Genomic DNA, 12,294 nt, shown 5'->3' on the forward strand with positions numbered 1-12,294 from the left:
GCCTAAAAATTTAAAAATTTTTCAAATATTCATTCAACAGATATTTGAGTCCCTGAGCAAGTTAGCAAGATTTGTCTCAAAAACAATATTTAAAAGTCTGGGGATGTAGCTTAATGCTACAGTGCTTACAAAGCATGTGTGAAGCCCTGGGTTTGATCCCCAGAACTGTTTAAAAACAAAAGGCCCTGACATTTGAAACTTTGCCTAGTGAAAAATACAAAATAAGAACTAATAGTAGGGGCTGGGGATGTGGCTCAAGCGGTAGCGCGCTCGCCTGGCATGCGTGCGGCCCGGGTTCGATCCTCAGCACCACATACCAACAAAGATGTTGTGTGTGCCGAGAACTAAAAAATAAATATTAAAAAAAATTCTCTCTCTCTCTCTCTCTCTCTCTCTCTCTCTCTCCTCTCTCACTCTCTCTTTAAAAAAAAAAAAAAAAAAAAGAACTAATAGTAGCTGGAAATGATGGTGCACGCCTATAATCCCAATGGCTCTGGAGCCTGAGATAGGAGAATTGCAAGTTCAAAGCCAGCCTCAACAAAAGTAAGGTGCTAAGCAACTCTGAGACCCTGTCTCTAAAGAAAATACAAAATAGGGCTGGGGATGTGGTTCAGTGGTCAAGTGCCCCTGAGTTCAATCCTTGATACAAAAAAAAAAAAAAAAAAAAAACCTCAAAACTAATAGTGAAGTTGGAGATGTTCTGAAAGGAGAGAGATAATAAGGTACTATTGTCAACTTTAACAAAAAGAATTCATTATTTAGAATACGTGGGGCAGCCTCTCTGAGGAATGCATTCAAACAGGGATCAATTTATAAGCTGGAAAGAGTATTTTGTTTTTGTATTTCCTCTGTTATGAGTTGCCTACTTGTGTGTGTCTTTTGTTTTTATTTGTTTCAATTAGTTATACATGACAGTAGGATGCATTTTGACACATCATACATAAATGGAGTACAACTTCTCATTCTTCTGGTTGTACATGATATAGAATTACACCACCAAGGTAATGCACATAGAGTAATAATGTCTGATTCATTCTACTATCTTTCCTATCCCCATTACTCGTGTCTCTTGCCCATTTATTTTTTCTTGAAGTATTCTTTTTCTAAATTGAGATAAAATTCATATAAAAGTCACCTTGTAAAAACACATGATTAAGGGGCTTGGACTGTAGCTTAGTGGCAGAGCATTTGCCTATCATGTATGAGGTACTAGTTTCGATCCTTAGTACCATATAAAAATAAACAAATAAAATAAAGGCATTCTGTCCATCTACAACTACAAAACAATTTTTAAAAAAACATATGAGGGCTGGGGTTATAGCTCAGTTGGTATTATGCTTGCCTTGCCTTGCATGCACAAGGCCCTGGGTTCAATCTCTAGCACCACAAAAAATAAAAATTAAAAAAAAATATGATTCAGTGGCATTTAATGTATTCACAGGGTTGTGCTATGGAACATTCTTTTAAATATTTTTTTCATTATTTGTTTATTGTATTGGAGAATAAAGCCCATTGAGTTCCTATCCCCACACCTCATTTTTAAAAAAAATTGTAGTTGTAGATGGACAGACTGCCTTTATTTTATTTGTTTATTTGTTTATTTTATTTATTTATTTATTTTTTTAAATTTCAATATTTATTTTTCAGTTTTCAGTGGACACAACATCTTTGTTTGTATGTGGTGCTGAGGATCAAACCCCGGCTGCACGCATGCCAGGCGAGCGTGCTACCGCTTGAGCCACATCCCCAGCCCTGTTTATTTTTTTTAAATATTTATTTTTGAATTGTAGTTGGACACAAGCTTTATATTATTTATTTAGTTTTATATGGTGCTGAGGATTGAACCCAGGGCCTCACACATGCTAGGCAAGCTCTCTACCACTGAACTATAGCCCCAGCCTCCATTTCTTTCTTTCTTCTTCTTCTTCTTTGTTGAACTCAGGGGTACTTGACCACTGAGCCACATTCCAGCCCTATTTTATATTTTATTTAGAGAGGGTCTCACTGAGTTGCTTAGTGCCTCATTTTGGTGAGGCTGGCTTTGAACTCGCAACTCTCCTGTCTCAGCCACCCCCCCAAGCTGGCATTACAGGCATGTGCCACCACACCCAGCACTTTTCTTTTTTTTTTTTTTTTTAAAGAGAGAGTGTGAGAGAGAGGGGGAGAGAGAGAGAGATAGAATATTTTTTAATATTTTATTTTTTAGCTTTTGGCTGACACAACATCTTTGATTGTATGTGGTGCTGAGGATCGAACCCGGGCCGCACGCATGCCAGGCGAGCGTGCTACCGCTTGAGCCACATCTCCAGCCCCACTTTTCTTTTCTTTTCTTTTCTTTTTTTCCCCAGAGAGTCTTGCTATGTTCGTGAGGTTGACCTGCAACCTGCAATCCTCCTACCTCAACCATCTGAGTTACAAGTTATAATCATGGCCACCACACCTGGCCTAACTAATTTTATTTTTATTTTATTTTAAGAAACTTTAGCCACAGCAATAGACAGACAAAAGAAATTAAAGGGATATGGATAGAAAAGAAGAAATCAAACTATCACCATTTGCCAATGACATGGTTCTATATCTAGAGGATCAAAAAAAAAAAATTCCACCAGAAAACTTCTAGAACAAATAAATGAATTCAGCAAAGTAGCAGGATATAAAATCAACACCGATAAATCAAAGGCATTTCTGTACATCAGTGACAAATCGTCTGAAAAAAAAAAAAAACTAGGAAAACTACCCCATTTACAATAGCCTGAATGAAAAATAAAATACTTGGGAATCAAATTAATGAAAGAGGTGAAAGACCTCTACCAAAGAAAACTACAGAACACTAAAGAAAGAAATTAAAGAAGACCTTAGAAGATGTAAAGATCTCCCTTGTTTTTGGATAGGCAGAATTAGTATTGTCCAAATGACCATACTACCAAAAGCATTATACAGATTTAATACAATTCCAATAAAAATCCCAATGACACTCCTCTAGAAATAGAAAAAGCAATTGTGAAATTCATCTGGAAAAATAAGAGATCCAGAATAGCCAAAGCAATCCTTAGCAAGAAGAATGAAGCAGGTGTATCACTATACCAGACCTTAAACTATACTACAGAACAATAGTCATAAAATCTCATGGTATTGGCACCAAAACAGACTTGTAGATCAATGGTACAGAATAGAGGACACAGAGACAAACTGAAATAAATACAGTTATCTCATACTAGACAAAGGTGCCAAAAACATATATTGGAGAAAAGATAACCTCTTCAACAAATGGATCTGGGAGAACTGGAAATTCATATGCAGCAAAATGAAATTAAGCCTCTATCTATCATCATGCACAAAACTTAACTCAAAGTGGAACAAGGACCCAGGAATTAGATCAGAGACCCTGCACCTAATAGAAAAAAACAGTAGGCCCAAATCTTCATCATGTTGGATTAGCCCTGACTTCCTTAACAAGACTTCTAAAGTAGAAGAAACAAAATCAAGAATCAATAAATGGAATGGATTCAAACTGAAAAGCTTCTTCTCAGCAAAAGAAACAATCAGTGAGGTGAAGAGAGAGCTTACAGAATGGAAGCAAATTTTTACCACACACATATCAGAGAGAGCACTTATCTATAGGATATATAAAGAACTCAAAAAACTTAACAAAATATATATAGGATATATAAAGAACTCAAAAAACCCCAATAACCTAATCAATAAATGGGCCAAGGAAATGAACAGACACTTCTCAGAAGATTATATACAACCAATCAACAAATATATGAAAACACGTTCTACATCTCTAGCAACTAGAGAAATGCAAATCAAAACTACTCTAAGATTTCATCTCACTCTATTCAGAATGGCAGCTATTAAGAATACAAACAACAATAAGTATTGGCAAGGATATGGGGAAAAAGGCACACTCATACATTACTGGTGGTACTTCAAATTGGTGCAATCAATCTGGAAAGCAGTATGGAAATTCCTTGGGAAATCTGAAATGGAACCACCATTTGACTCAGCTATCCCACTCCTTAGTTTATATCCGAAGGACTTAAAAATAGCATACTACAGTGATGCAGCCACATCAGTGTTTATAGCAGCACAATTCACAACAGCTAAATTGTGGAACCAACCTAGATGACCTTCAAAAGATGAGTGGGTAAAGAAAATGTGGTATATATACACAATGGAATATTACTCAGCATTAAAAGAGAAAATCATGGCTTTTGCAGGTAAATGGGTGGAGTTGGAGAATACCATGCTAAGTGAATTAAGCAAATCCCCCAAAACCAAAGACTGAATGTTTTCTCTGATATGTAGATGCTGATCCATAATGGGTGTGGGGGGCAGAGCACGGGAGGAATAGAGGAACATTAGATAGGACAAAGAGGAGGGAGGGGAATGGAGGGGATATGGGGGTAGGAAAGATGACGGGGAATTAGATGGACACTATTACCCTAAGTATATGTATGAAGACACGAATGGTATGACTCTACTTTGTGTACAACCAGAGATGTGAAAAATTGTGCTCTATATGTGTATTATGAATTGAAATGCATTCTGCTGTCATGTATAACAAATTAGAATAAATAAATAAATTTAATTAAAAAAATAACAGAGAAAAAGGACTGGGATTGTAGCTCAGTGGTAAGGCACCCCTGGGTTCTATCCACAGTTAAAAAAAAAATGCTGTCATGGAGCTGGGATTGTAGCTCAGTGGTAGAATGCCCACCTAGTATGTGTGAGGCCCTGGGTTCAATCCTAAGCACCACATAAAGATAAACATATAAATATTTGTCTATCTACAACTAAAAAACATTTAAAAATTGCTGTCATGATAAAAAAGTTAAACAAAAAAAGGAAAAAGAACTCTTTTTACTTTATTTTAAAATTATTATTATTATCATTATTCACTTTTTAAAAATACTTTTATTTTTTTATTTTTTTTTAAACAGAGAGAGAGAGAGAGAGAGAGAGAGAGAGAGAGAGAGAGAGAGAATTTTTAAATATTTATTTTTCAATTTTCGGCAGACACAACATCTTTGTTTGTATGTGGTGCTGAGGATCGAACCCGGGCCGCATGCATGCCAGGCGAGCACCCTACCGCTTGAGCCACATCCCCAGCCCCATTTTATTTATTTATTTTTATGTGATTCTAAGGATCAAAACTAGTGCCTCACACTTGCTAGGCAAGTGCTACACTGAGCTACAACCCCAGACCCCTAATTTTATTTATTTATTGATTGATTGATACTAGGGATTGAACTCAGGGGCTCTCAATCACTGAGTCACATTCCCAGCCTATTTTTTTGGGGGGGTATTGGAGATTGAACTTAGGGGTACTCAACCATTGATCCACCTCCCCAATGCTATTTTGTATTTTGTTTAGACTCAGGGTCTCATTGAGTTGCTTAGTGCCTTGCTTTTGCTGAAACTGGCTTTGAACCCCTGATCCTCCTGTCTCAGCCCCGAGTCACTGGGATCACAGGTGTGTGCCACTGCACCTGGCTCTGGCTAATTTTTATCATTATTTATTTATTTTTTGGTATTGGGATTGCACCCAGGGGAGCTTATCCATTGAGCCACAACTCTAGCTCTATTTATTTTTATTTTTTTTTTAAAGAAAGAGTGAGAGAGAGGAGAGAGAGAATTTTAATATTCATTTTTTTTTTTTTTAGTATTTGGCAGACACAACATCTTTGTCTGTATGTGGTGCTGAGGATCGAACCCGGGCCGCACGCACGCCAGGCGAGTGAGCTACCGCTTGAGCCACATCCCCAGCCCTCCCTTTATTTATTTATTTATTTATTTATCTATTTATTTATTTATTTATTTATTTCTGAGGCACGTTCTTGCTAACTTACTTAGAGCCTTACTAAATTGCTGAAGCTGGATTTGAACTGGTGAATCTTCTGCCACAGCCTCCCAGGAGTGTCTGGGATTATAGGCGTGCACCACTGCTGCCGGCTTTCTTTTCACTTTAAGGATATTAATTCTTTCTCTGTAATATGTAGCCATTTTTTTTTAAGTTGGCAATTTGCCTTTCCTAGTGTGTGTGTGAGAGAGACAGAGACATAGAGAGGCAGGCCATGGTTTATCATTTACCTTGTTTTCTGCCCCCTTGACTTTTGCCTTCAGTTAACTAGGAACAAAAAAGAAAATCCTGGGGCCGGGTGTGTTGATCAGTGGTATAGTACATGCTTAGCATGTGAAAGGTCCTGGGTTCAATCTCTGCACAGGGTAGTGGGAGTGGAAGAATGACAAGAAAAAAGAGAAAGAAAAAAAAATTCTCAAAAAGTATAGAAAATATAAAATAGTTGTGCCAGATGTGGTGGCTGGCACCTATAATACCAGCAACTCAAGACTGAGGCAGGAGCTTCTGAAGTTCAAGGCCAGCCTCAACAACTTAGCAGAAACCCTGTTTCAAAAGAAAAAAAAAAAAAGGGTTAGGGATATAACTCAGTGGTAAAGTGTCCCTGGGTTTAATATCTAGTACCCACCCCTGCCAAAAAATAAAATAAAATAAAATAGTTGCACATGAATATTTTTTTTCTTCTTTGTTCTTAATTGAGAGTGACAAAGAGTCAGGAAACTTGGCTGTTTATAAACCACAGGCCACAGCGTCCCTGTCAAGCCCAGAAGACCACAGCACAGATGGGTGGAGGCAGGGTGGGAGATAGGAACTCCTGCAGGATCTTTGATGGAGGCTAAGGAGCTGGCCTCCAGGGCCCACTCTTCCTAGTTACAATTGTCAAAGAGAAGAAAAAGAGGCCTAGGTTTCAGTGGAAAGAGCCTGACTGTTTTTGTCAGGGAAGTCTGAGCTCTATTTAGATTTCACCCTCCATTGTTGCAAGCTTGGATGAACCACCTGACCTAGTAGTTACCTCACTTATAAAAAGGAGCAGTGCCAGGCCTGGTGGCAAGTTCCTGTCATCCCAGCACTCTAGAGACAGGCAGACAAATAGCTTGAGCCCAGGAGTTGAGGCAACACTGTGAGACCTCCATCTAAAAAAAGGGGAGGAGGGAGGAATAAAAGAAAAATTATAAAAAGGGAGCAATGATCCTGCTTTCAGAGGAAGGGTATGGGGACTAAACGAATTCCTGGTATCTCTCATTCAGAACTACACTGTCCAAAAGTGGCAAAGCTGGAACTTCAACTTATGTCTCTCTTGTTGCAAACGCTGAGCTCTGTTCCTACTTAATGTCCTGTGCTTGCTCAGCACCTTATTGCTATTGTTATTAGGGAGTCAATTGTGCAGCATTGCAGAGAGTGAAGGAAGTGGGCTGGTCTCATCTGCCTTCTAAGCAAGCCTGATAAGGTAAGTAGGGTGGTTTCTTGTTGCCTGGCAGAAACTAGGACTACTAGTTCCTAGGCTTCCCTCCCTTACCTCCTCCGTTTAGGTCCTCAACAAAGCATGGCCGCCTGGGTGTTTGGGGAAAGCCTCATGTGAAGGCAGAGTTTCCAACGCAGCTCACCTTGCTGCATGCTTTGGGTTTCCCTTTCTCCTCTGGCCATTCCTCAGTTTTCTCATCTGTAAAATGGGAATTATCAGAATGGGTAACTCACATGGCACAAAGAGCACTCTCAGTCAGTATTGTGGCTGGCCCAGTTAGTGTTCAGCAATGTTTGCTAGTATTGACAATGCCTTGTTCTTGCCTTATGGGGGGGGGGACTTCAAAATGTGCTGAGAGGAAATACATTTTTATTAGACAAGATTATATAGTACCATATAAAACAGGACCCGATAATGTTCCAAAAGGAAGAGGAGAAGCAGCAGCAGCAGCTGGGTGTGATGGCAAATGACTGTAACTCCTGGTACTTGGGAGACCAAGGCAGGAGGATTGCAAATTAGAGTTCAGTTTGGGCAACACAGAGAGATTCCATCTCTTATGAAAGAAAAAATAAAGAAAGAAAAAGAAAAATATTGTATGTATAATGAGAAAAGGAACAAAAAGAAATGTTGGTAGCACTTAACTCTTGGTGGTGAAATTATAGATTCTTTCTTTCTTCTTTCTTTCTTTCTCTTTCTTTCTTTCTTTTTCTTTCTTTCCTTTTTTTTGTTGTGCTGGGGATTGAATACAGGGGTGCTCTGCCACTGAGCTATGTCACCAACCCTGTTTATTTTTTATTTTGAGAGAGAGAGTCTCATTAAGTTGCCCAGGCTGATTTTGAACTTGCTATCCTCCTACCTGAGCTTCCTGAGTATCTGGGATTACAGGTGTGCATCACTGTACTTCGTAAGTTATAGAACTTTATTTTTCTTTTTGGTGTTTTCCTATATTTTCTACAATCCACATATCACTTTTCCAATCAGGAAAAGAAAGAGAGCAAACCTTGTGAGAGCTGAGTGGTGTCACTTTGATCTGGGGTTTTGGAGATGATGGTCCAGGGGAAGCCAGCTTGATCAGGTCTGGGAAAGATGGGAGAATTTGAACTGGGGAGGGGAGCCAGGAAAAACCTTTTGTTGTTGTTGTTTTTATCTGTCTCCTCCTCTAGAATTTGGGATCCTTGAGGGTAGGGACTATGGTCTAACTTGTTCACTGTTGTATTCCTAGCATCTTAAAAAAAAAAAAAAAGCTTGGTGCTTAGTAGGTGCTCAATCAATACCAGTATAGTGAATGAATGACCTTGACAGCTCCGCTTAGCCTGGGAGACGAGGATGCTCTTAGTTTGCTATCCAGCTGGTGTGCAGCCAAAACTGAGGTGTGTGGTTTCCATGGCAACAGAAGAAGGTCCGACAGGCCAGCAGCAGGAGGCAGATTCAGGGATTGTGAGCTCTGCATGTTTTCAAGGTGTGGCCTAGAAATTGGGAATATGGCAGTGGGCTTTTTCAACAGATGTTGAGAGGAAAAGGGCTTCATAAATATGATTAACTCAGTACTTGACTGAAAAGGTTTGTCAAATTAATCAATGAATACTCATTTAGGTTGTACAAGTCTTTTAAAGGAGTTGGGGGATGGGGGCTTTTAGTATTGAAATTCCAGGAACTTAGGAAAATTTGATTTTATTCCAGAACCAGCTGAGTGACCTTGGATGAGTTACTTAACATCTCTGGGTCTCAGCATGCTCATTCATAAAATGGGAGGTTTGATCACTCTAAAATTACTTATTAAAAAACCCTGCATTGTAGGAGCATAAATGGTGTGGCCACCCTGGCAAACATTTGGTGGTTCCACAAAATGTTAAGCAGTATTATATGACGTAGCAATCGACTCCTGGATATATACCCCAGAGAAATGGACATTGTTGCTTAAACAAATACTGTGCATAACTGTTCCTAGAAGCACTATTCATAATAGCTAAACTACCATCAGTAAGTGAACAGACAAAGATGCACACAATGGAATACCATTCAGCATAAAAAGGAATGAAGTATTGATACATGTTCCAAGATGAATGAGTCTCAAAAACATTATATTAATAGAAAGAAATCTGATTTTTTCCAAGCACAGTGGCTCACACCTATAATCCCAGTGACTCAGAAGGCTTAGGCAAGTGAATCTCAAGTTCAAGACTAACTTCAGCAATTTAGTGAGACCCTGTCTCAAGATTAAGAGGACTGGAGATGTAGTTTAGTAACTTGGGTAATGTGCCCCTGGGAGGGAGGCAAACCCAAAGATCACATATGTTGTATAATTCCATTTATATTTATATAAAATATTCCAAGTACGTAAATTCATAGAGACAGAAAACTGATTGGTGGTTGTCAGGATTTGGGGGAAGAGGGGAATAAAGAATGACTTTTTAATGGATATAGAATTTTCTGTTTTAGGTACTGGGGATTGAACACAGAGGTGCTTAACCATTGAGCTACATCCCCAGCCCTTTTTATATTTTATTTAGAGACAGGGTCTTTCTAAGCTGTTTAGGATCTTGCTTGATCCTCCTGCTGAACGCTCTGGAGCTGCTGAGATTACAGGTCTGTGCCTTCACACCCAGCTAGTGAATTATATTCTATGTGTGTGAGAGCAAGAGACAGAGGAGAAAGAGAGAGTGGGAGGGTCAGACAGATGGACAGACTGGGGATTTAACCCAGGGGCACTCTACCACTGAGCACCCTTTTTAAATTGATTGTGAGACAGGGTCTTGCTAAGTTGCCCAGCCCAGGCTCAAACTTGCAATCCTCCTGCCTCAGCTTCCCAAATTGCTGGGATTACAGGGTATGTACCACTTTGTCTAGCTGAATTACCTAACATATAAATTCACATAATATATGTGATGTGAATTTCACCTTAAAAAAAAAGATAGATGTGTATTCTGCATGCATGCCTTGAAGCCTGAAGTTACATAATGGATTCCTTGAGAACCCAAAGGATGAATAGGATGGAAAGAAGAGTTATGAATGAAATTGACAGGTCAGCATAGGTGTCAGTTCTCCAGTCATTGCACAATTACAATTGTCAAATGACATTGAGGATAAAGCTCTGGGTTGGGGTCAGAACTGAGATCTGGACCTTTTTTGATCACTAAAGATTCTGGACATTCAGGCTCCTTGAACACACATAGGGCTGATGTGTGTTCTCCATTTTCCTCAGGGTATTGTGGATGAATATTCGGAAAGCATTCTGTGAGTTTATCTTCACAGGGTGAACCCCTGGAATACAGCAAGTTATGACATCCTAGGAACCTCTGATGGGGTTCTGAAGTCACTGGTGAATAGGGCTAGTCAAGTTAATCTGCTGGGATCCTGGTACCATCCCTAACTGTTTGGTCTTGGACAAGTCACTCTCTTCTTTCAGTTTCTCCAGTAGTAAATGGAAATAGCTACACCTACCTTGAAGGGAAGATGTGTGTACACAGTGGACACTCATAGTTAGATCCCTGCCCCTTTTCTTTGTGGCTGCTCCTGTAGCACTTTGGAACACAAGAATTAGAATTTGCCTCCCAAAAGCTTTGGTTGAATGGTTATGGTACTAGCCTGCACAGTTTGGGCTCAAGAGTTCAGATTTCCTATCTCAAGCCTCCTTCATTCTCTCCAAAAGGAGTTTGGCATATTCTATGCCTTAAAGAGGGTGGAATGTGCAGAGACTGAACCCAGAATTAGCCTCTGCAGTCATGATCCTCATCTCTGAGACAGGTGCTGCTGCCTAAGGTGTATGTGTGCAAGTCAGGAAATCGACTGGACTTTGGCTCAAGTGACCAGCACCAGGATACACAATCAGAGGGTGCAAGTATAGGATTCGAACTTGAGTTCTCCCGCCACGCCACGCCCGGAAGCCGCAGGGCGCGCGTGGCTGGACGCGAGCTGGGTGCGCAGCGGTGGGAATCCCGAGCGAAGCTGGAAGCCGGGCCTGTTCATTTGCATGCTAATACCCAGAATGCTTTTCCCCACACACCGCTTCTCTTAATGGAAGCGCTCAGTTTGGAACCGGGGAAAGTTTGGAACACACACTTAGCTCCCTCTTTGCAACTGTGGGAACTTGCCGCTCGCTTACACGATACCTGCAGCCCCAGGATCTGAGCTGAGCGGCTCGGCGGCGGCTGCTTGCGCTTCCCGGGCAGACGAACCTTGGTGTCCAACCCTTGCGCGGTAGCATCCTGGGGCGGGCAGGGGACAAAGCGTCCAGGCCTGGCAGCGGGGCCCGTGGCCACAGCCCGGTGTTTCTAGGGGCTGCGTGCACTGGGAATGCTCCGGGCTTGAGAAGGCCCGAGGGCGCTCCCCGACCCTTGAGGTATCTCTACTTCCCTAGAGACTCCTGGGAAGGGCGGGGGGTCCCTGCTCTTGTCCGTCGCCCTATTGGTGCCATTTCCCTGAGCTGGTGACTTCCCGCTCCCCGAGGCATAAAGCTCGACGAAGGGCGGTTTGGGGAGAGGCTAGCGGCTGGCCTCATGTCTCCTGGGCGCCTAGCCCATTCACTTTGGTCAGTGAGCAGGGTGCAGAAGCGGCTCTCGCAGTTTCGCCTGCCCCGGGCAAGGACCCCCAGCCCTTCCTGGGGCTGGAAGCAGGGAAGCGGTCACAGGAGAGCTCTGGGGATTTTGCGCATCAAAGCGGGGTTACCAGGGTGCCAACATTCGTCCAACCTGCGGGTGCGCACCGCAGGCTGGGGGGCCCGGATCTACACCCTTCGGTCTTCCACCCCCCGCCCGCTCGCCGCCACACTCAGCGGGCAGGGGAGGGGCAGTAGGAGCGGGTTTGCTGGCTCGGCGCTACGTTTGCATTGGTCCGGGGGGGCTAGACTGCAGCCCCCGGCCCCGCGGGCGGGGTGGGTAGGCGGGGGCCGACGGGGGCTCAAGCTGCTCTTGCATTGGCGGAGCTGGGGAGTGGGGAGGGGGGGCAGGAAGCGGGGGGGAGCGGAGCTGCG

The 12,294-nt window shown here is 41.9% G+C and overlaps 1 protein-coding gene across 1 annotated transcript in view; it reads right to left on the reverse strand.

Annotated features, from left to right (window-relative positions):
• The window catches only part of SFI1 (SFI1 centrin binding protein), a 322,241-nt gene that overhangs the window by 203,658 nt on the left and 106,289 nt on the right, over window positions 1-12,294 (reverse strand). The window lies entirely within an intron of this gene.

Source organism: Spermophilus citellus, assembly GCF_964194105.1.
Source record: "Spermophilus citellus genome assembly, chromosome: 3".
NCBI classification, from domain to species: domain Eukaryota; kingdom Metazoa; phylum Chordata; class Mammalia; order Rodentia; family Sciuridae; genus Spermophilus; species Spermophilus citellus.